The sequence below is a fragment of the Carettochelys insculpta genome, chromosome 31, assembly GCF_033958435.1.
Source record: "Carettochelys insculpta isolate YL-2023 chromosome 31, ASM3395843v1, whole genome shotgun sequence".
NCBI classification, from domain to species: Eukaryota; Metazoa; Chordata; order Testudines; family Carettochelyidae; genus Carettochelys; species Carettochelys insculpta.
This window is the reverse complement of record NC_134167.1, coordinates 4,347,649-4,371,341: the sequence shown is the minus strand read 5'-3', so window position 1 is coordinate 4,371,341 and position 23,693 is coordinate 4,347,649. Positions and strand designations below refer to the sequence as shown.

General features: G+C 51.1%; 1 long non-coding RNA gene across 2 annotated transcripts; it reads left to right on the top strand.

Moving 5' to 3' along the window:
• On the top strand, positions 1 to 22,458 carry LOC142004327 (uncharacterized). 2 transcript variants are annotated; one of them, XR_012642976.1, is made up of 8 exons: positions 1 to 15; positions 1,460 to 4,092; positions 4,521 to 7,153; positions 7,582 to 10,214; positions 10,643 to 13,276; positions 13,705 to 16,338; positions 16,767 to 19,412; positions 20,343 to 22,458. It is a non-coding gene; the product is annotated as an uncharacterized LOC142004327 (long non-coding RNA). The 2 variants fall into 2 exon arrangements; XR_012642975.1 differs by lacking the exon at positions 1 to 15 and adding an exon at positions 836 to 1,093.
• The last annotated feature ends 1,235 nt before the right edge of the window (positions 22,459 to 23,693 follow it).

Below are 23,693 nucleotides of genomic sequence, written 5' to 3'. Positions count from 1 at the left end.
GCGGGAAAGGCTGAGGTGACGGGACAGGAGGAGGCTCGGGGCGGGCGGGGAAGGCGGAGGTGAGGGGACAGGAGGCGGCTCGGGGCGGGCGGGGAAGGCGGAGGTGACGGGACAGGAGGAGGCTCGGGGCGGGCGGGGAAGGCGGAGGTGAGGGGACAGGAGGCGGCTCGGGGCGGGCGGGGAAGGCGGAGGTGACGGGACAGGAGGAGGCTCGGGGCGGGCGGGGAAGGCGGAGGTGACGGGACAGGAGGCGGCTCGGGGCGGGCGGGGAAGGCGGAGGTGACGGGACAGGAGGCTCGGGGCGGGCGGGGAAGGCGGAGGTGAGGGGACAGGAGGAGGCTCGGGGCGGGCGGGGAAGGCGGAGGTGACGGGACAGGAGGAGGCTCGGGGCGGGCGGGGAAGGCGGAGGTGAGGGGACGGGAGGAGGCTCGGGCCGGGCGGGGAAGGCGGAGGTGACGGGACAGGAGGAGGCTCGGGGCGGGCGGGGAAGGCGGAGGTGACGGGACAGGAGGAGGCTCGGGGCGGGCGGGGAAGGCGGAGGTGACGGGACAGGAGGCTCGGGGCGGGCGGGGAAGGCGGAGGTGAGGGGACAGGAGGAGGCTCGGGGCGGGCGGGGAAGGCGGAGGTAACGGGACAGGAGGCGGCTCGGGGCCGGCGGGGAAGGCGGAGGTGACGGGACAGGAGGAGGCTCGGGGCGGGCGGGGAAGGCGGAGGTGAGGGGACAGGAGGAGGCTCGGGGCCGGCGGGGAAGGCGGAGGTGACGGGACAGGAGGAGGCTCGGGGCGGGCGGGGAAGTGTCAGTGACTAAATCGGGTCCTTGGCCCCTCTGACAACGCCCGTGACTGCCCGTACGGTCCCTGGAGCAGGGGCCGCGGCCGGACGGCGGGAAATACCCCGCGGTGCCCGGCGGGCTCCACGCGCCCTTCTCTCGCGCTGGGTTTACGGTGTGGCCCAGCGACAGGAGCGACCCGCACAACGGGCTCGGGGCGGGAGAACACGGGCGTTCAGTGACCCGGGCTCCTCTCGCAGCCCGGGGCCGCCCCGCCAAAGCCGCGCAGCAGGGCCGGGAGCGGACGGAGCCCGGCGAGCGCCGGTAATCGGCCTGCGGGTACCGCAGTAACAGCCGGGGCAGCGCTGGGACTGCTCGGACTTTGCACCCGCCCGCTGCCCGCCCGCTCCTGCCTCCCCCCGCAGCGCGGCAGGGCGCTGTGTCCGCACGTCCGTCAGTCTGTCCACCCGCCTGAAAACCCGGGGCCGGCAGCCTCCCGCCGCCCCCTTCCTCCCGCCCGGCTTCCCGGGGCTGGGGCTCGTGTCCACGCCGGAGCGCTGCGGCGTCGGCTCCAGCTCCCGGCACCGCTGTACTTGGGGGCCGGAGGGGATCACTTTGAGTCAGGGAGGTGCATTTGTCATCAGGGCATCTGACTTACACAGAGCTGAGTGCTCCCTCTCTCCGTTTTAGGCAGCTCCAAGAACAAGAGGTGAAGAAGGGAGCATCAGGAACATCAAGCACAGAGGAGGAAAGAAGACAAGTCACTGAAGGCGGAGGAGAAAAGCAAAGGGACTCCGGGCACAGTTCCATCCCAGTAATCAGGGCTCAGGTCATTTCATAACACCTTCTGGGGCATCTGAAGCCCAATAACACCGAAAGCCACACGACCGCCCTGTAAGCAGGGTCCGGGTGTGCGCTGTTTTATCCTTTTGACGTAATGCTCCGCTAGCGGGGTAGTCAGAGTGCCTGCCCTGTAAGCAGGGTACAAGTCACCTCCCTTTCGCTTTCCAGGGTCTTGGAGCTCTTGGGTAACGTAAAGAATGCGACCGCCCTGTAGCCAGGGTCCAGGTCTTTGCCCACTTGCTCATTCGGCATTACGCCTTGTTGTGGACTCTAGTCGGGATGACTACCCTGTAATCAGGGTGCAAGTCACATTCCTGTCGCTTCTGGGGGATACTGAGCTCTTCTGAACTCGGAGCAGAGGGACTCGCCTTCCCTGTTATTCAGGCCAGTTCTCTGCCCTCTTGCTGGTATGGGATCGTACCCCGCTGGCAGTCTAGTGAGCGTGCCCAACGGGAATTGGGGTGCGCCTCTCATCACTCTGAAGTACGAGAAATACTGAGCTCTCTGACAACTTGCAGAGCACGACCGCCCTGTAACGTCGGGACTAGGTCTCTGCCCGTGACTGCTTGGCTTTATGCGCCTTTATCCTTCTAATGAGCGGGGCTGCCCTGTAATTAGGGTTCAGGCCCAGTCCTTCTCACCTGTGGGGGAGTAGGGTTAATTTGAGGGCCCAAAGGAGCACGACCGCCCTGTATTCAGGGCTGAGGTCTACAAGTTGTCTCATGTAATTACGTTCCTTAATACAGCTAGTCAGAGTGACCACCTTGTAAAAAGGGTGAGAGTCACGTGCCCCTTGCTTTTGGAAGAGACCGAGGTTACTGGAGCAGTGGGACCTCCCTGTAACTGGGGTTCAGGTCTTTGCTCATTTGGCATTGTGTCCTATCCTCAGCCTGCTGAATCTGACTGCCTGCCCTGTAAGTAGGGGGCATGTCACGTGCCTCCTCTTAAGGGAGGACTCGACTCGGTTCCCCTGGATGCTCTGGGCTGAGTGACCAACCCTGTAAGTAGGGTTCAGGTCTCCTCCTTTTCTCTTATATATAAACGTATTTCCCATTAATCGGCTAGCCCGAGGGACCGTCCTGTAAGAAGGGCTTGGGTCCTTTCGCCTTTGGCTCCTTTGGGTTGTTGGGCTAGTCGCCTTGACCCCCACCCTGTAATCAGGGTGCTGGTCTTGTCCCTTTTCCCTTTGTGTTTTTGAGGGGAGGAAGATTGGTCGAGATGGACCTTGGTCGAGCGACCTTGTGCCACGAGCTCTCTTTCTGTTCTGAGAAGTTCCCCCTTTGTTTTGTACGAGGGTGTTCTTGAGAGCCTGTGATACGAGTGGCTGTGAGAGCTTTTTAACTTTTTAATTTATTTATTTTAATTTTTTTAAGTTAAGCCGCTGCAGCGCTTTTTCTTTACTCTTCTCAGCATCAGAAAAGGAGCTCGAAGCATATTAACGTATGATCGTCTTTCTCCTCACCAAAGGGAAGGGTAAGGGCTCGGGTGTCATGGCTCAGTGCCCTGGACATTGTGAGACCCCCTCAAACGGGGACTTGGTCCGCCCCTTCCGCTCTGCTTAAGCTGAGCTCCATTTTAGGGGGCTGATGAGAGTGATCGGCCCTTAAGGAGGGTGATTTCGATCACTAGTCTGAGAGTCACAACTCGCGTCGTATCCCCTGCTGCTTGGGCAGCGTGGCCACCCTGTATCCAGGGTTCAGGTCTCTGTCCTTCATTCTTTTGTCACCAACTGCAGCCAGCTGGTTTGAGCCCTGGCCCTGTAACGAGGGGAGAGCGTGTCCCCCTTTTGGCTTCTGGGGGACGTTGAGCTCCGTGGAACCCTGAGCAGCGTGCCCGCCCTGTAAGTGGGGTCCGGGTCTTAGTCCACTTGCTCCTTTGGCACGCCACTCCACTCTGCTCGAGGGGTCAGCGTGACAACCCTGTAATGAGGGTGCATGTCACAGGTGTCTGTAGAATGAGATAGAGTGGGCCCTGTGGTACTTGGAGGAGGCTGACCTTCCTGTACTTCAGGTTGCCCTCTCTGCTGGTTGGCTTATCCCACTGACCACCCTGTAATCGGGGTACAGGTTGCAGTTCTTCCAGAACTCTGGGAGCTTAGAAACATCTCAGTAATATGGGCCGCTTGGGCACCCTGCAACTAGGGGTCAAGCCTCTGAGGCCCTGGAGGTCCCTTGGCAGTGTGTTTACTGCACAGCCTGAGGCCAGTGACAGCCCTGTAATCAGGGAATCTGGTCTTGACCCTCCAGGCTCTTGGCGCTAGGCTAAGAGCAGCTAGCTGGCTTGGAATGACCACCCTGTAAACAGGGTGCAGGTCTCAATGGATAATATTTTTGGTGCCTCCATGAAACTGTGTCCGGAGTCCTCCTGACCTTGCACTGCACTGTGAGCGTCCATCTTGCCTGGGGTTCTGCGGCTTAGTCTCCTGCTTTCTGCCCTGCTTACTGTGCTGGTGGAAAGCCGACCTTCTGCTGCTGTTGCTGGTAAGCCCAGAAAGGGAAGGTACTGAGACAGTTTTGCACTAAGTCAACCCAGGCAGCATACCCTGTGACGCTCATTTTGGACTACTTGTCAGTTCATTCCCTACTGCCCTTAATCTTGTAATTCCTCTTGATTTTGTATGGTGACTGCCTGGTAAAATAGCTGTCAAGGGGAAATGTGGAGATTGTGGCTCCAGAGTCGGACGGGTTCGGTACTCTTCTCACCCACCCAGTGTGGTTTGGGAAGAGGGGCAAGTCCCTGCGCAAGTGTTTGAAGAACGCATGGGCGAGGGGCCGAATGTCCAGGCTGTTTGCAGATGCGAACAACCACTTTGTTTCCGTAGCTTACACTCAATATGAATCAGGGAGGTGCGTTTGTCGTCAGGGCATCTAATTTACACACTCCTGAGTGCTCCCTCTCTCCGTTTTAGGCAGCTCCAAGAACAAGAGGTGAAGAAGGAAGCATCAGGAACATCAAGCACAGAGGAGGAAAGAAGACAAGTCACTGAAGGCGGAGGAGAAAAGCAAAGGGACTCCGGGCACAGTTCCATCCCAGTAATCAGGGCTCAGGTCATTTCATAACACCTTCTGGGGCATCTGAAGCCCAATAACACCGAAAGCCACACGACCGCCCTGTAAGCAGGGTCCGGGTGTGCGCTGTTTTATCCTTTTGACGTAATGCTCCGCTAGCGGGGTAGTCAGAGTGCCTGCCCTGTAAGCAGGGTACAAGTCACCTCCCTTTCGCTTTCCAGGGTCTTGGAGCTCTTGGGTAACGTAAAGAATGCGACCGCCCTGTAGCCAGGGTCCAGGTCTTTGCCCACTTGCTCATTCGGCATTACGCCTTGTTGTGGACTCTAGTCGGGATGACTACCCTGTAATCAGGGTGCAAGTCACATTCCTGTCGCTTCTGGGGGATACTGAGCTCTTCTGAACTCGGAGCAGAGGGACTCGCCTTCCCTGTTATTCAGGCCAGTTCTCTGCCCTCTTGCTGGTATGGGATCGTACCCCGCTGGCAGTCTAGTGAGCGTGCCCAACGGGAATTGGGGTGCGCCTCTCATCACTCTGAAGTACGAGAAATACTGAGCTCTCTGACAACTTGCAGAGCACGACCGCCCTGTAACGTCGGGACTAGGTCTCTGCCCGTGACTGCTTGGCTTTATGCGCCTTTATCCTTCTAATGAGCGGGGCTGCCCTGTAATTAGGGTTCAGGCCCAGTCCTTCTCACCTGTGGGGGAGTAGGGTTAATTTGAGGGCCCAAAGGAGCACGACCGCCCTGTATTCAGGGCTGAGGTCTACAAGTTGTCTCATGTAATTACGTTCCTTAATACAGCTAGTCAGAGTGACCACCTTGTAAAAAGGGTGAGAGTCACGTGCCCCTTGCTTTTGGAAGAGACCGAGGTTACTGGAGCAGTGGGACCTCCCTGTAACTGGGGTTCAGGTCTTTGCTCATTTGGCATTGTGTCCTATCCTCAGCCTGCTGAATCTGACTGCCTGCCCTGTAAGTAGGGGGCATGTCACGTGCCTCCTCTTAAGGGAGGACTCGACTCGGTTCCCCTGGATGCTCTGGGCTGAGTGACCAACCCTGTAAGTAGGGTTCAGGTCTCCTCCTTTTCTCTTATATATAAACGTATTTCCCATTAATCGGCTAGCCCGAGGGACCGTCCTGTAAGAAGGGCTTGGGTCCTTTCGCCTTTGGCTCCTTTGGGTTGTTGGGCTAGTCGCCTTGACCCCCACCCTGTAATCAGGGTGCTGGTCTTGTCCCTTTTCCCTTTGTGTTTTTGAGGGGAGGAAGATTGGTCGAGATGGACCTTGGTCGAGCGACCTTGTGCCACGAGCTCTCTTTCTGTTCTGAGAAGTTCCCCCTTTGTTTTGTACGAGGGTGTTCTTGAGAGCCTGTGATACGAGTGGCTGTGAGAGCTTTTTAACTTTTTAATTTATTTATTTTAATTTTTTTAAGTTAAGCCGCTGCAGCGCTTTTTCTTTACTCTTCTCAGCATCAGAAAAGGAGCTCGAAGCATATTAACGTATGATCGTCTTTCTCCTCACCAAAGGGAAGGGTAAGGGCTCGGGTGTCATGGCTCAGTGCCCTGGACATTGTGAGACCCCCTCAAACGGGGACTTGGTCCGCCCCTTCCGCTCTGCTTAAGCTGAGCTCCATTTTAGGGGGCTGATGAGAGTGATCGGCCCTTAAGGAGGGTGATTTCGATCACTAGTCTGAGAGTCACAACTCGCGTCGTATCCCCTGCTGCTTGGGCAGCGTGGCCACCCTGTATCCAGGGTTCAGGTCTCTGTCCTTCATTCTTTTGTCACCAACTGCAGCCAGCTGGTTTGAGCCCTGGCCCTGTAACGAGGGGAGAGCGTGTCCCCCTTTTGGCTTCTGGGGGACGTTGAGCTCCGTGGAACCCTGAGCAGCGTGCCCGCCCTGTAAGTGGGGTCCGGGTCTTAGTCCACTTGCTCCTTTGGCACGCCACTCCACTCTGCTCGAGGGGTCAGCGTGACAACCCTGTAATGAGGGTGCATGTCACAGGTGTCTGTAGAATGAGATAGAGTGGGCCCTGTGGTACTTGGAGGAGGCTGACCTTCCTGTACTTCAGGTTGCCCTCTCTGCTGGTTGGCTTATCCCACTGACCACCCTGTAATCGGGGTACAGGTTGCAGTTCTTCCAGAACTCTGGGAGCTTAGAAACATCTCAGTAATATGGGCCGCTTGGGCACCCTGCAACTAGGGGTCAAGCCTCTGAGGCCCTGGAGGTCCCTTGGCAGTGTGTTTACTGCACAGCCTGAGGCCAGTGACAGCCCTGTAATCAGGGAATCTGGTCTTGACCCTCCAGGCTCTTGGCGCTAGGCTAAGAGCAGCTAGCTGGCTTGGAATGACCACCCTGTAAACAGGGTGCAGGTCTCAATGGATAATATTTTTGGTGCCTCCATGAAACTGTGTCCGGAGTCCTCCTGACCTTGCACTGCACTGTGAGCGTCCATCTTGCCTGGGGTTCTGCGGCTTAGTCTCCTGCTTTCTGCCCTGCTTACTGTGCTGGTGGAAAGCCGACCTTCTGCTGCTGTTGCTGGTAAGCCCAGAAAGGGAAGGTACTGAGACAGTTTTGCACTAAGTCAACCCAGGCAGCATACCCTGTGACGCTCATTTTGGACTACTTGTCAGTTCATTCCCTACTGCCCTTAATCTTGTAATTCCTCTTGATTTTGTATGGTGACTGCCTGGTAAAATAGCTGTCAAGGGGAAATGTGGAGATTGTGGCTCCAGAGTCGGACGGGTTCGGTACTCTTCTCACCCACCCAGTGTGGTTTGGGAAGAGGGGCAAGTCCCTGCGCAAGTGTTTGAAGAACGCATGGGCGAGGGGCCGAATGTCCAGGCTGTTTGCAGATGCGAACAACCACTTTGTTTCCGTAGCTTACACTCAATATGAATCAGGGAGGTGCGTTTGTCGTCAGGGCATCTAATTTACACACTCCTGAGTGCTCCCTCTCTCCGTTTTAGGCAGCTCCAAGAACAAGAGGTGAAGAAGGAAGCATCAGGAACATCAAGCACAGAGGAGGAAAGAAGACAAGTCACTGAAGGCGGAGGAGAAAAGCAAAGGGACTCCGGGCACAGTTCCATCCCAGTAATCAGGGCTCAGGTCATTTCATAACACCTTCTGGGGCATCTGAAGCCCAATAACACCGAAAGCCACACGACCGCCCTGTAAGCAGGGTCCGGGTGTGCGCTGTTTTATCCTTTTGACGTAATGCTCCGCTAGCGGGGTAGTCAGAGTGCCTGCCCTGTAAGCAGGGTACAAGTCACCTCCCTTTCGCTTTCCAGGGTCTTGGAGCTCTTGGGTAACGTAAAGAATGCGACCGCCCTGTAGCCAGGGTCCAGGTCTTTGCCCACTTGCTCATTCGGCATTACGCCTTGTTGTGGACTCTAGTCGGGATGACTACCCTGTAATCAGGGTGCAAGTCACATTCCTGTCGCTTCTGGGGGATACTGAGCTCTTCTGAACTCGGAGCAGAGGGACTCGCCTTCCCTGTTATTCAGGCCAGTTCTCTGCCCTCTTGCTGGTATGGGATCGTACCCCGCTGGCAGTCTAGTGAGCGTGCCCAGCGGGAATTGGGGTGCGCCTCTCATCACTCTGAAGTACGAGAAATACTGAGCTCTCTGACAACTTGCAGAGCACGACCGCCCTGTAACGTCGGGGCTAGGTCTCTGCCCGTGACTGCTTGGCTTTATGCGCCTTTATCCTTCTAATGAGCGGGGCTGCCCTGTAATTAGGGTTCAGGCCCAGTCCTTCTCACTTGTGGGGGAGTAGGGTTAATTTGAGGGCCCAAAGGAGCACGACCGCCCTGTATTCAGGGCTGAGGTCTACCAGTTGTCTCATGTAATTACGTTCCTTAATACAGCTAGTCAGAGTGACCACCTTGTAAAAAGGGTGAGAGTCACGTGCCCCTTGCTTTTGGAAGAGACCGAGGTTACTGGAGCAGTGGGACCTCCCTGTAACTGGGGTTCAGGTCTTTGCTCATTTGGCATTGTGTCCTATCCTCAGCCTGCTGAATCTGACTGCCTGCCCTGTAAGTAGGGGGCATGTCACGTGCCTCCTCTTAAGGGAGGACTCGACTCGGTTCCCCTGGATGCTCTGGGCTGAGTGACCAACCCTGTAAGTAGGGTTCAGGTCTCCTCCTTTTCTCTTATATATAAATGTATTTCCCATTAATCGGCTAGCCCGAGGGACCGTCCTGTAAGAAGGGCTTGGGTCCTTTCGCCTTTGGCTCCTTTGGGTTGTTGGGCTAGTCGCCTTGACCCCCACCCTGTAATCAGGGTGCTGGTCTTGTCCCTTTTCCCTTTGTGTTTTTGAGGGGAGGAAGATTGGTCGAGATGAACCTTGGTCGAGTGACCTTGTGCCACGAGCTCTCTTTCTGTTCTGAGAAGTTCCCCCTTTGTTTTGTACGAGGGTGTTCTTGAGAGCCTGTGATACGAGTGGGTGTGAGAGCTTTTTAACTTTTTAATTCATTTATTTTAATTTTTTTACGTTAAGCCGCTGCAGCGCTTTTTCTTTACTCTTCTCAGCATCAGAAAAGGAGCTCGAAGCATATTAACGTATGATCGTCTTTCTCCTCACCAAAGGGAAGGGTAAGGGCTCGGGTGTCATGGCTCAGTGCCCTGGACATTGTGAGACCCCCTCAAACGGGGACTTGGTCCGCCCCTTCCGCTCTGCTTAAGCTGAGCTCCATTTTAGGGGGCTGATGAGAGTGATCGGCCCTTAAGGAGGGTGATTTCGATCACTAGTCTGAGAGTCACAACTCCTGTCGTATCCCCTGCTGCTTGGGCAGCGTGGCCACCCTGTATCCAGGGTTCAGGTCTCTGTCCTTCATTCTTTTGTCACCAACTGCAGCCAGCTGGTTTGAGCCCTGGCCCTGTAACGAGGGGAGAGCGTGTCCCCCTTTTGGCTTCTGGGGGACGTTGAGCTCCGTGGAACCCTGAGCAGCGTGCCCGCCCTGTAAGTGGGGTCCGGGTCTTAGTCCACTTGCTCCTTTGGCACGCCACTCCACTCTGCTCGAGGGGTCAGCGTGACAACCCTGTAATGAGGGTGCATGTCACAGGTGTCTGTAGAATGAGATAGAGTGGGCCCTGTGGTACTTGGAGGAGGCTGACCTTCCTGTACTTCAGGTTGCCCTCTCTGCTGGTTGGCTTATCCCAGTGACCACCCTGTAATCGGGGTACAGGTTGCAGTTCTTCCAGAACTCTGGGAGCTTAGAAACATCTCAGTAATATGGGCCGCTTGGGCACCCTGCAACTAGGGGTCAAGCCTCTGAGGCCCTGGAGGTCCCTTGGCAGTGTGTTTACTGCACAGCCTGAGGCCAGTGACAGCCCTGTAATCAGGGAATCTGGTCTTGACCCTCCAGGCTCTTGGCGCTAGGCTAAGAGCAGCTAGCTGGCTTGGAATGACCACCCTGTAAACAGGGTGCAGGTCTCCATGGATAATATTTTTGGTGCCTCCATGAAACTGTGTCCGGAGTCCTCCTGACCTTGCACTGCACTGTGAGCGTCCATCTCGCCTGGGGTTCTGCGGCTTAGTCTCCTGCTTTCTGCCCTGCTTACTGTGCTGGTGGAAAGCCGACCTTCTGCTGCTGTTGCTGGTAAGCCCAGAAAGGGAAGGTACTGAGACAGTTTTGCACTAAGTCAACCCAGGCAGCATACCCTGTGACGCTCATTTTGGACTACTTGTCAGTTCATTCCCTACTGCCCTTAATCTTGTAATTCCTCTTGATTTTGTATGGTGACTGCCTGGTAAAATAGCTGTCAAGGGGAAATGTGGAGATTGTGGCTCCAGAGTCGGACGGGTTCGGTACTCTTCTCACCCACCCAGTGTGGTTTGGGAAGAGGGGCAAGTCCCTGCGCAAGTGTTTGAAGAACGCATGGGCGAGGGGCCGAATGTCCAGGCTGTTTGCAGATGCGAACAACCACTTTGTTTCCGTAGCTTACACTCAGTATGAATCAGGGAGGTGCGTTTGTCGTCAGGGCATCTAATTTACACACGCCTGAGTGCTCCCTCTCTCCGTTTTAGGCAGCTCCAAGAACAAGAGGTGAAGAAGGGAGCATCAGGAACATCAAGCACAGAGGAGGAAAGAAGACAAGTCACTGAAGGCGGAGGAGAAAAGCAAAGGGACTCCGGGCACAGTTCCATCCCAGTAATCAGGGCTCAGGTCATTTCATAACACCTTCTGGGGCATCTGAAGCCCAATGACACCGAAAGCCACACGACCGCCCTGTAAGCAGGGTCCGGGTGTGCGCTGTTTTATCCTTTTGACGTAATGTTCCGCTAGCGGGGTAGTCAGAGTGCCTGCCCTGTAATCAGGGTACAAGTCACCTCCCTTTCGCTTTCCAGGGTCTTGGAGCTCTTGGGTAACGTAAAGAATGCGACCGCCCTGTAGCCAGGGTCCAGGTCTTTGCCCACTTGCTCATTCGGCATTACGCCTTGTTGTGGACTCTAGTCGGGATGACTACCCTGTAATCAGGGTGCAGGTCACACTCCTGTCTCTTCTGGGGGATACTGAGCTCTTCTGAACTCGGAGCAGAGGGACTCGCCTTCCCTGTTATTCAGGCCAGTTCTCTGCCCTCTTGCTGGTATGGGATCGTACCCCGCTGGCAGTCTAGTGAGCGTGCCCAACGGGAATTGGGGTGCGCCTCTCATCACTCTGAAGCATAGGAAATACTGAGCTCTCTGATAACTTGCAGAGCACGACCGCCCTGTAACGTCGGGGCTAGGTCTCTGCCCTGTGACTGCTTGGCTTTATGCGCCTTTATCCTTCTAATGAGCGGGGCTGCCCTGTAATTAGGGTTCAGGCCCAGTCCTTCTCACTTGTGGGGGAGTAGGGTTAATTTGAGGGCCCAAAGGAGCACGACCGCCCTGTATTCAGGGCTGAGGTCTACAAGTTGTCTCATGTAATTACGTTCCTTAATACAGCTAGTCAGAGTGACCACCTTGTAAAAAGGGTGAGAGTCACGTGCCCCTTGCTTTTGGAAGAGACCGAGGTTACTGGAGCAGTGGGACCTCCCTGTAACTGGGGTTCAGGTCTTTGCTCATTTGGCATTGTGTCCTATCCTCAGCCTGCTGAATCTGACTGCCTGCCCTGTAAGTAGGGGGCATGTCACGTGCCTCCTCTTAAGGGAGGACTCGACTCGGTTCCCCTGGATGCTCTGGGCTGAGTGACCAACCCTGTAAGTAGGGTTCAGGTCTCCTCCTTTTCTCTTATATATAAATGTATTTCCCATTAATCGGCTAGCCCGAGGGACCGTCCTGTAAGAAGGGCTTGGGTCCTTTCGCCTTTGGCTCCTTTGGGTTGTTGGGCTAGTCGCCTTGACCCCCACCCTGTAATCAGGGTGCTGGTCTTGTCCCTTTTCCCTTTGTGTTTTTGAGGGGAGGAAGATTGGTCGAGATGGACCTTGGTCGAGCGACCTTGTGCCACGAGCTCTCTTTCTGTTCTGAGAAGTTCCCCCTTTGTTTTGTACGAGGGTGTTCTTGAGAGCCTGTGATACGAGTGGCTGTGAGAGCTTTTTAACTTTTTAATTCATTTATTTTAATTTTTTTAAGTTAAGCCGCTGCAGCGCTTTTTCTTTACTCTTCTCAGCATCAGAAAAGGAGCTCGAAGCATATTAACGTATGATCGTCTTTCTCCTCACCAAAGGGAAGGGTAAGGGCTCGGGTGTCATGGCTCAGTGCCCTGGACATTGTGAGACCCCCTCAAACGGGGACTTGGTCCGCCCCTTCCGCTCTGCTTAAGCTGAGCTCCATTTTAGGGGGCTGATGAGAGTGATCGGCCCTTAAGGAGGGTGATTTCGATCACTAGTCTGAGAGTCACAACTCCTGTCGTATCCCCTGCTGCTTGGGCAGCGTGGCCACCCTGTATCCAGGGTTCAGGTCTCTGTCCTTCATTCTTTTGTCACCAACTGCAGCCAGCTGGTTTGAGCCCTGGCCCTGTAACGAGGGGAGAGTGTGTCCCCCTTTTGGCTTCTGGGGGACGTTGAGCTCCGTGGAACCCTGAGCAGCGTGCCCGCCCTGTAGGTGGGGTCCGGGTCTTAGTCCACTTGCTCCTTTGGCACGCCACTCCACTCTGCTCGAGGGGTCAGCGTGACAACCCTGTAATGAGGGTGCATGTCACAGGTGTCTGTAGAATGAGATAGAGTGGGCCCTGTGGTACTTGGAGGAGGCTGACCTTCCTGTACTTCAGGTTGCCCTCTCTGCTGGTTGGCTTATCCCAGTGACCACCCTGTAATCGGGGTACAGGTTGCAGTTCTTCCAGAACTCTGGGAGCTTAGAAACATCTCAGTAATATGGGCCGCTTGGGCACCCTGCAACTAGGGGTCAAGCCTCTGAGGCCCTGGAGGTCCCTTGGCAGTGTGTTTACTGCACAGCCTGAGGCCAGTGACAGCCCTGTAATCAGGGAATCTGGTCTTGACCCTCCAGGCTCTTGGCGCTAGGCTAAGAGCAGCTAGCTGGCTTGGAATGACCACCCTGTAAACAGGGTGCAGGTCTCCATGGATAATATTTTTGGTGCCTCCATGAAACTGTGTCCGGAGTCCTCCTGACCTTGCACTGCACTGTGAGCGTCCATCTCGCCTGGGGTTCTGCGGCTTAGTCTCCTGCTTTCTGCCCTGCTTACTGTGCTGGTGGAAAGCCGACCTTCTGCTGCTGTTGCTGGTAAGCCCAGAAAGGGAAGGTACTGAGACAGTTTTGCACTAAGTCAACCCAGGCAGCATACCCTGTGACGCTCATTTTGGACTACTTGTCAGTTCATTCCCTACTGCCCTTAATCTTGTAATTCCTCTTGATTTTGTATGGTGACTGCCTGGTAAAATAGCTGTCAAGGGGAAATGTGGAGATTGTGGCTCCAGAGTCGGACGGGTTCGGTACTCTTCTCACCCACCCAGTGTGGTTTGGGAAGAGGGGCAAGTCCCTGCGCAAGTGTTTGAAGAACGCATGGGCGAGGGGCCGAATGTCCAGGCTGTTTGCAGATGCGAACAACCACTTTGTTTCCGTAGCTTACACTCAGTATGAATCAGGGAGGTGCGTTTGTCGTCAGGGCATCTAATTTACACACGCCTGAGTGCTCCCTCTCTCCGTTTTAGGCAGCTCCAAGAACAAGAGGTGAAGAAGGGAGCATCAGGAACATCAAGCACAGAGGAGGAAAGAAGACAAGTCACTGAAGGCGGAGGAGAAAAGCAAAGGGACTCCGGGCACAGTTCCATCCCAGTAATCAGGGCTCAGGTCATTTCATAACACCTTCTGGGGCATCTGAAGCCCAATGACACCGAAAGCCACACGACCGCCCTGTAAGCAGGGTCCGGGTGTGCGCTGTTTTATCCTTTTGACGTAATGTTCCGCTAGCGGGGTAGTCAGAGTGCCTGCCCTGTAATCAGGGTACAAGTCACCTCCCTTTCGCTTTCCAGGGTCTTGGAGCTCTTGGGTAACGTAAAGAATGCGACCGCCCTGTAGCCAGGGTCCAGGTCTTTGCCCACTTGCTCATTCGGCATTACGCCTTGTTGTGGACTCTAGTCGGGATGACTACCCTGTAATCAGGGTGCAGGTCACACTCCTGTCTCTTCTGGGGGATACTGAGCTCTTCTGAACTCGGAGCAGAGGGACTCGCCTTCCCTGTTATTCAGGCCAGTTCTCTGCCCTCTTGCTGGTATGGGATCGTACCCCGCTGGCAGTCTAGTGAGCGTGCCCAACGGGAATTGGGGTGCGCCTCTCATCACTCTGAAGCATAGGAAATACTGAGCTCTCTGATAACTTGCAGAGCACGACCGCCCTGTAACGTCGGGGCTAGGTCTCTGCCCTGTGACTGCTTGGCTTTATGCGCCTTTATCCTTCTAATGAGCGGGGCTGCCCTGTAATTAGGGTTCAGGCCCAGTCCTTCTCACTTGTGGGGGAGTAGGGTTAATTTGAGGGCCCAAAGGAGCACGACCGCCCTGTATTCAGGGCTGAGGTCTACAAGTTGTCTCATGTAATTACGTTCCTTAATACAGCTAGTCAGAGTGACCACCTTGTAAAAAGGGTGAGAGTCACGTGCCCCTTGCTTTTGGAAGAGACCGAGGTTACTGGAGCAGTGGGACCTCCCTGTAACTGGGGTTCAGGTCTTTGCTCATTTGGCATTGTGTCCTATCCTCAGCCTGCTGAATCTGACTGCCTGCCCTGTAAGTAGGGGGCATGTCACGTGCCTCCTCTTAAGGGAGGACTCGACTCGGTTCCCCTGGATGCTCTGGGCTGAGTGACCAACCCTGTAAGTAGGGTTCAGGTCTCCTCCTTTTCTCTTATATATAAATGTATTTCCCATTAATCGGCTAGCCCGAGGGACCGTCCTGTAAGAAGGGCTTGGGTCCTTTCGCCTTTGGCTCCTTTGGGTTGTTGGGCTAGTCGCCTTGACCCCCACCCTGTAATCAGGGTGCTGGTCTTGTCCCTTTTCCCTTTGTGTTTTTGAGGGGAGGAAGATTGGTCGAGATGAACCTTGGTCGAGCGACCTTGTGCCACGAGCTCTCTTTCTGTTCTGAGAAGTTCCCCCTTTGTTTTGTACGAGGGTGTTCTTGAGAGCCTGTGATACGAGTGGCTGTGAGAGCTTTTTAACTTTTTAATTCATTTATTTTAATTTTTTTAAGTTAAGCCGCTGCAGCGCTTTTTCTTTACTCTTCTCAGCATCAGAAAAGGAGCTCGAAGCATATTAACGTATGATCGTCTTTCTCCTCACCAAAGGGAAGGGTAAGGGCTCGGGTGTCATGGCTCAGTGCCCTGGACATTGTGAGACCCCCTCAAACGGGGACTTGGTCCGCCCCTTCCGCTCTGCTTAAGCTGAGCTCCATTTTAGGGGGCTGATGAGAGTGATCGGCCCTTAAGGAGGGTGATTTCGATCACTAGTCTGAGAGTCACAACTCCTGTCGTATCCCCTGCTGCTTGGGCAGCGTGGCCACCCTGTATCCAGGGTTCAGGTCTCTGTCCTTCATTCTTTTGTCACCAACTGCAGCCAGCTGGTTTGAGCCCTGGCCCTGTAACGAGGGGAGAGCGTGTCCCCCTTTTGGCTTCTGGGGGACGTTGAGCTCCGTGGAACCCTGAGCAGCGTGCCCGCCCTGTAAGTGGGGTCCGGGTCTTAGTCCACTTGCTCCTTTGGCACGCCACTCCACTCTGCTCGAGGGGTCAGCGTGACAACCCTGTAATGAGGGTGCATGTCACAGGTGTCTGTAGAATGAGATAGAGTGGGCCCTGTGGTACTTGGAGGAGGCTGACCTTCCTGTACTTCAGGTTGCCCTCTCTGCTGGTTGGCTTATCCCAGTGACCACCCTGTAATCGGGGTACAGGTTGCAGTTCTTCCAGAACTCTGGGAGCTTAGAAACATCTCAGTAATATGGGCCGCTTGGGCACCCTGCAACTAGGGGTCAAGCCTCTGAGGCCCTGGAGGTCCCTTGGCAGTGTGTTTACTGCACAGCCTGAGGCCAGTGACAGCCCTGTAATCAGGGAATCTGGTCTTGACCCTCCAGGCTCTTGGCGCTAGGCTAAGAGCAGCTAGCTGGCTTGGAATGACCACCCTGTAAACAGGGTGCAGGTCTCCATGGATAATATTTTTGGTGCCTCCATGAAACTGTGTCCGGAGTCCTCCTGACCTTGCACTGCACTGTGAGCGTCCATCTCACCTGGGGTTCTGCGGCTTAGTCTCCTGCTTTCTGCCCTGCTTACTGTGCTGGTGGAAAGCCGACCTTCTGCTGCTGTTGCTGGTAAGCCCAGAAAGGGAAGGTACTGAGACAGTTTTGCACTAAGTCAACCCAGGCAGCATACCCTGTGACGCTCATTTTGGACTACTTGTCAGTTCATTCCCTACTGCCCTTAATCTTGTAATTCCTCTTGATTTTGTATGGTGACTGCCTGGTAAAATAGCTGTCAAGGGGAAATGTGGAGATTGTGGCTCCAGAGTCGGACGGGTTCGGTACTCTTCTCACCCACCCAGTGTGGTTTGGGAAGAGGGGCAAGTCCCTGCGCAAGTGTTTGAAGAACGCATGGGCGAGGGGCCGAATGTCCAGGCTGTTTGCAGATGCGAACAACCACTTTGTTTCCGTAGCTTACACTCAGTATGAATCAGGGAGGTGCGTTTGTCGTCAGGGCATCTAATTTACACACGCCTGAGTGCTCCCTCTCTCCGTTTTAGGCAGCTCCAAGAACAAGAGGTGAAGAAGGGAGCATCAGGAACATCAAGCACAGAGGAGGAAAGAAGACAAGTCACTGAAGGCGGAGGAGAAAAGCAAAGGGACTCCGGGCACAGTTCCATCCCAGTAATCAGGGCTCAGGTCATTTCATAACACCTTCTGGGGCATCTGAAGCCCAATGACACCGAAAGCCACACGACCGCCCTGTAAGCAGGGTCCGGGTGTGCGCTGTTTTATCCTTTTGACGTAATGTTCCGCTAGCGGGGTAGTCAGAGTGCCTGCCCTGTAATCAGGGTACAAGTCACCTCCCTTTCGCTTTCCAGGGTCTTGGAGCTCTTGGGTAACGTAAAGAATGCGACCGCCCTGTAGCCAGGGTCCAGGTCTTTGCCCACTTGCTCATTCGGCATTACGCCTTGTTGTGGACTCTAGTCGGGATGACTACCCTGTAATCAGGGTGCAGGTCACACTCCTGTCTCTTCTGGGGGATACTGAGCTCTTCTGAACTCGGAGCAGAGGGACTCGCCTTCCCTGTTATTCAGGCCAGTTCTCTGCCCTCTTGCTGGTATGGGATCGTACCCCGCTGGCAGTCTAGTGAGCGTGCCCAACGGGAATTGGGGTGCGCCTCTCATCACTCTGAAGCATAGGAAATACTGAGCTCTCTGATAACTTGCAGAGCACGACCGCCCTGTAACGTCGGGGCTAGGTCTCTGCCCTGTGACTGCTTGGCTTTATGCGCCTTTATCCTTCTAATGAGCGGGGCTGCCCTGTAATTAGGGTTCAGGCCCAGTCCTTCTCACTTGTGGGGGAGTAGGGTTAATTTGAGGGCCCAAAGGAGCACGACCGCCCTGTATTCAGGGCTGAGGTCTACAAGTTGTCTCATGTAATTACATTCCTTAATACAGCTAGTCAGAGTGACCACCTTGTAAAAAGGGTGAGAGTCACGTGCCCCTTGCTTTTGGAAGAGACCGAGGTTACTGGAGCAGTGGGACCTCCCTGTAACTGGGGTTCAGGTCTTTGCTCATTTGGCATTGTGTCCTATCCTCAGCCTGCTGAATCTGACTGCCTGCCCTGTAAGTAGGGGGCATGTCACGTGCCTCCTCTTAAGGGAGGACTCGACTCGGTTCCCCTGGATGCTCTGGGCTGAGTGACCAACCCTGTAAGTAGGGTTCAGGTCTCCTCCTTTTCTCTTATATATAAATGTATTTCCCATTAATCGGCTAGCCCGAGGGACCGTCCTGTAAGAAGGGCTTGGGTCCTTTCGCCTTTGGCTCCTTTGGGTTGTTGGGCTAGTCGCCTTGACCCCCACCCTGTAATCAGGGTGCTGGTCTTGTCCCTTTTCCCTTTGTGTTTTTGAGGGGAGGAAGATTGGTCGAGATGGACCTTGGTCGAGCGACCTTGTGCCACGAGCTCTCTTTCTGTTCTGAGAAGTTCCCCCTTTGTTTTGTACGAGGGTGTTCTTGAGAGCCTGTGATACGAGTGGCTGTGAGAGCTTTTTAACTTTTTAATTCATTTATTTTAATTTTTTTAAGTTAAGCCGCTGCAGCGCTTTTTCTTTACTCTTCTCAGCATCAGAAAAGGAGCTCGAAGCATATTAACGTATGATCGTCTTTCTCCTCACCAAAGGGAAGGGTAAGGGCTCGGGTGTCATGGCTCAGTGCCCTGGACATTGTGAGACCCCTTCAAACGGGGACTTGGTCCGCCCCTTCCGCTCTGCTTAAGCTGAGCTCCATTTTAGGGGGCTGATGAGAGTGATCGGCCCTTAAGGAGGGTGATTTCGATCACTAGTCTGAGAGTCACAACTTGTGTCGTATCCCCTGCTGCTTGGGCAGCGTGACCACCCTGTATCCAGGGTTCAGGTCTCTGTCCTTCATTCTTTTGTCACCAACTGCAGCCAGCTGGTTTGAGCCCTGGCCCTGTAACGAGGGGAGAGTGTGTCCCCCTTTTGGCTTCTGGGGGACGTTGAGCTCCGTGGAACCCTGAGCAGCGTGCCCGCCCTGTAAGTGGGGTCCGGGTCTTAGTCCACTTGCTCCTTTGGCACGCCACTCCACTCTGCTCGAGGGGTCAGCGTGACAACCCTGTAATGAGGGTGCATGTCACAGGTGTCTGTAGAATGAGATAGAGTGGGCCCTGTGGTACTTGGAGGAGGCTGACCTTCCTGTACTTCAGGTTGCCCTCTCTGCTGGTTGGCTTATCCCAGTGACCACCCTGTACTCAGGGTACAGGTTGCAGTTCTTCCAGAACTCTGGGAGCTTAGAAACATCTCAGTAATATGGGCCGCTTGGGCACCCTGCAACTAGGGGTCAAGCCTCTGAGGCCCTGGAGGTCCCTTGGCAGTGTGTTTACTGCACAGCCTGAGGCCAGTGACAGCCCTGTAATCAGGGAATCTGGTCTTGACCCTCCAGGCTCTTGGCGCTAGGCTAAGAGCAGCTAGCTGGCTTGGAATGACCACCCTGTAAACAGGGTGCAGGTCTCCATGGATAAATATTTTTGGTACCTCCATGAAACTGTGTCCGGAGTCCTCCTGACCTTGCACTGCACTCTGTTTCCATCTTGCCTGGAATTTCTCAGCCAACTCTCCAGCTTTCTGCCCTGCTTGCTCTACTCCTGGAGACCCCACCTGCTGCTGCTCATAAGACTAGAACAGCAAGGTATTGAGTCAGTTTTGAAATGAGTTTTTCTGAATGAGCACTCTGTTAACAAGTCCCGGACTGATCACATTCTTTTTATATTTTTCCTTGTTAAATTGTGTTTTGGATTTTTGCTCTTCCTTTTGCACTTCCATCTTACCTGTTATTATGAGGTCAAGTTTCTTGATTTTTTTTTTCCTGCTTACTGTGCTCTTCGTCATCTATCATTCTGTTGTTACCGGTAACATCAATAAGAGGGTGTTCCTTGTATCTTTTATAAATCAATCTGTTTTCACCTTTTCATTTTTTTTGTTAATTTTGGTATCTAGGTCGCTGAATTACATGCTGCTGTTCTTCATTTAATTCCTGCTGCTTTATGAAGACTCTTGAAGTCTTTGGTGCAGTGGTTTATCCAAGTGTAACAAGTAGTTTGTGGAATTGGCTTTGAGATTGTCTTCACTTGATTACCATTTCTGTACATTTTTGCTTTTCCTGTGTTGTGCTAATGTAGTGAGTGAGGCAGATTTACTCATCTTAAAATGCATTGATATTCTCTTAATTATTCTTTTATATTTGAAGCATTGTTGTTTGCCAATATAAATTTTCATTTGTTATTTTGTGCATCTGTGTTTTTCACCACTACATTTCTGAGCTTGAAATTTGTACCATTGATTCAGAAATATATTTGTCCACTTCTATTTTAGGTTCATTTTGTCCTGTCTTTAAAGATGCAACATGCTTCTGTTATTTTTATCTAGAAATTCAAATAGCATTTTAAGTCTGCTATAACTGACTTAGAGGATGCAAAGCATGTGCAATACAAACTATAAAGTCACCCAATGAATATAAATTCAACTCATGGAGTTCATTAATAAATTTTCCTCAGCAATATAAAATCTTTCTTGCATTACGTAACATGTTTTTAAAATAATATATTTTTTTCTTCTTCAGGTTTATACCATGTCCATTACCTTACTATATAAATGCATAGGAAGGATAAACTGAAGAAATTGACTAGCATCTCTCATCTTAATGTTAATAGTCAGTATATTACAAACACACGCAATTATTTGTGGCACCACTGCACTGCCTGAAGACGTGGTGAACAGTTTTCTGCTGTGACCTCTCTTTTCATTAACTACCTGCCAATTTAAAACTATTGTGTCATCTTATTTCATAATCATGTGTGTCCTCTCAAACTGTCTTTTACCAATGACTCCATCAATCATGTTTTGGGTGTTGTACTTTCATATTCTAATTGAAAATCAGAATGTATCCTTTTTAATGAATTCATTCTTGAATCTTAGCTTTTGTGCTGTAGCCAAAAAAAAATTGTGTAAGTAGATCTTACTGCTTGCTAAACAGAAGCCCAAATCATCCAGCAATGACATAAAAATTATTCAGGAAAACCTGGTAAAAGCTATTTGTAAAGGATAGAAGAAACCTGAGACATTAGGTGTGGGTGACCACTCTAAAGAACTTTCGAAGGTCTCTCTCACACTAATAATATTTCTCCCAGCCAATAAGAAAGACCATTTTGTCAAAACAGTATCATACCTATGCTGCCATATGGAATCAACTATATTTCCATCACCAATTTGAAATTTTCAGTAGAACTGATTATTTGCATGTAAATGTTGATTTCATAAACCTACGTCACCAAGTATTTAAAATGTGTTTTAACAAATTGACGATCCGATTTTGTGTGAAAGGGTTACAGACATCTTAGAAGAGATGTTCCTTGGACTTACATGTGTGACTTTAGTTGAGCGACAAATACTTTATCTACTTTTTGTTTTTACTGACAGCTTCATCAACAGGTACCAAGGAATAACTGTAGGCCTGACATTCAGAGACTTCAAAAAAAGTGCACACTGTTGGCTAGTAGCTTACTATTATTAATATATCATAACCTTCTACTGCAAGTGCAAAGATGTAATTTAAGAGAAGGCATATGTTTGTTTGGGAGGAGTAATTAGAGGTGAATTAAGAATACAAAATTCTGAAAAACTTGAGATTGAACAGATTAATATTTATTCCAGGTAATACTTAACTTAATATATCAAAACTGTGGATCTCACACATTGCTAAAAAGAAACCACCTAAAAAGCTAACCTGAAAACTATCAGTTACTTCTGCTTTGAAACACCTACTCTACTTAAACAGTCACTCTCCATAAATTGTGCCACACATTCAATTTTAACTTTGCACCTATTTTATCAGAACAGTTAGAGGAATTTTGGTATTTGTGTATGGTGATGTAAGCAGTAATACTGGTGTTTTAATAGGTTTTTATGTTTACTGGATTAAGTGGATGCTTAAGGGTAATGATGTGGATGTTTTTTGTAGGTGTTTTACTGTTGTTTGTATTTGTGTGGAGGTACAGTATTTTGTGACGAGGACTGGTTTTCAGGTATTGATTTAGTGTGGACTGCTGACAAAGTGAGATGTTTTGTATATGTTCTTTATTAGTTGTACTTAGAGAGCAAAGTTGAGGTTGGTTGTTTGGTGCAATTCTACTGATGTGAAAGTTAATTAAGAGTATGTGTTTGAAAGCACTGAGCTGTAAATTTTAAGCCTGAGAGGGTTCCATGAACCACCTCTGTTCTTACAGTGATCCCTAATGCCACAATCTAGACTAAAGATGATATGGAAAAATAAAGGTATCTCCAAAGATTTTTTTAAAAAATGACCATTTCTGCAGCTTTAGCTGATCCGTTCAACCTTACTGAGCTTTTCAAAGTGCAATAATTGTGGAAAAAAATTCTACTTTTGAGAGTCAAGTGTTGAACAATGACCTGTGTTAAGAGATTTATGCTGGTAGGATGATTTTGCTGATATCACTTTTTTATGTGTGAAATGAATTATCTAGGTTTGATTATACCTATGTCATAAAAGCTGGAATAATTTATATTCCATCCATAGCTTTAATTTTTGTCCTGTCACCTTTGCCTTTCTGTACCTTTTTTATTCATATTTATGTAATTAAATAAAGTGTATAAATTCAGGGATAGTCTTATTTCTGTCTTTGGCTAAATAAAAAGAAATTAGGTAAACCTGTGAAAAAGTTTGGTGTCATTACTTTTAAATTACCATCTTTTTACCTTTTTGTGTGATTGTAATTCCCCTGCAGTGTTGCAAGTTTCACTCTTCTCTTACATCACATATTTTCTGGCAGACTGCAGTGCAGTGTGACCTTGAAATGTGCATGAAGATCTCCTTACCACATAAAGTTACCCTCTTTGAGCTTCTCAGGCACACGAAAGTGAGACTTGGTTAAGTTCCTTCACTGCCCAATAATTTTCTCATTAGCTTGAGTTCTGCAAGACCTAGAGCTCACTCTATTAAGTGGTTATGCTAAGATTGTCCTAAAACTGGCAAGGCCCTTTTATTTGGGCAACATCCCAGTTCAGATTTTTTTTAAGTCGATTAATCTACTATTTATATTTTTAATTCCATCTTGTTTTTTTCAGAAATTAACTTTAAGGTGTACTCAGTTTTCAATATGCTGCTACGTATGAGGTCATGTGGTCTAGTGAGTTAGACTGCAGGTCTGCTTTCTATTCCTGGCTCTGCAACTGGCCTACAGGCTGTCCTTGGGCAAATCACTTCACCTATCCATGCCAGTTGCCCCTTCTGTTTAAAATGGGGGTCGGCAAGATGATTATACTTTCCTCTCTTGGGAAGAGTCTTTAGATCTACTGAAGAAAAACTCAACAGAATTTTTACTAAAAATGAGATTCCCTATGGGTGGGAGAGAACTAGAGATAATCTTTAGCAAGGGTGAATGAAGATATAACGCACCAAGTATTAATTATGCTAATCGTGTGAAGAAAACTATCCTGATAAATAATGAATTGAAACTGTCTCTCACTCTTGGCATTTGTTAATTTATTCCTAGTTTCCAGATACTTTTTGTGTGATTGAAGTGTTTGATTTATTACCTTTGCCCTATGATTTACTATTCAAAAATGGGGAATTTGGAAAGCAAGTACCCAATATTAGGTGATCGCTCACTATACAAAAACTTTAAGACAGGGTAATGAATAGGTGGACCACATCCAAATCTGATTTCCAACTGCTTTTGAGTGTCCCCTATAATATCTATTTATTTTCTCTGGCGTCAGGACCTTGACTATACCTTGGTCCAGAAACTTGGATAATGATAAAAAAAATTGATTACCCCAGTTTTAGGAATGGCAAAAGCTGAAGGATACTGTACTTATAAAAATGGGATTAACCCCATAGCCCTAAATGCTAGTATTCCAATTGTAATAGCTAGAAGTTAGAGATGAAACAATT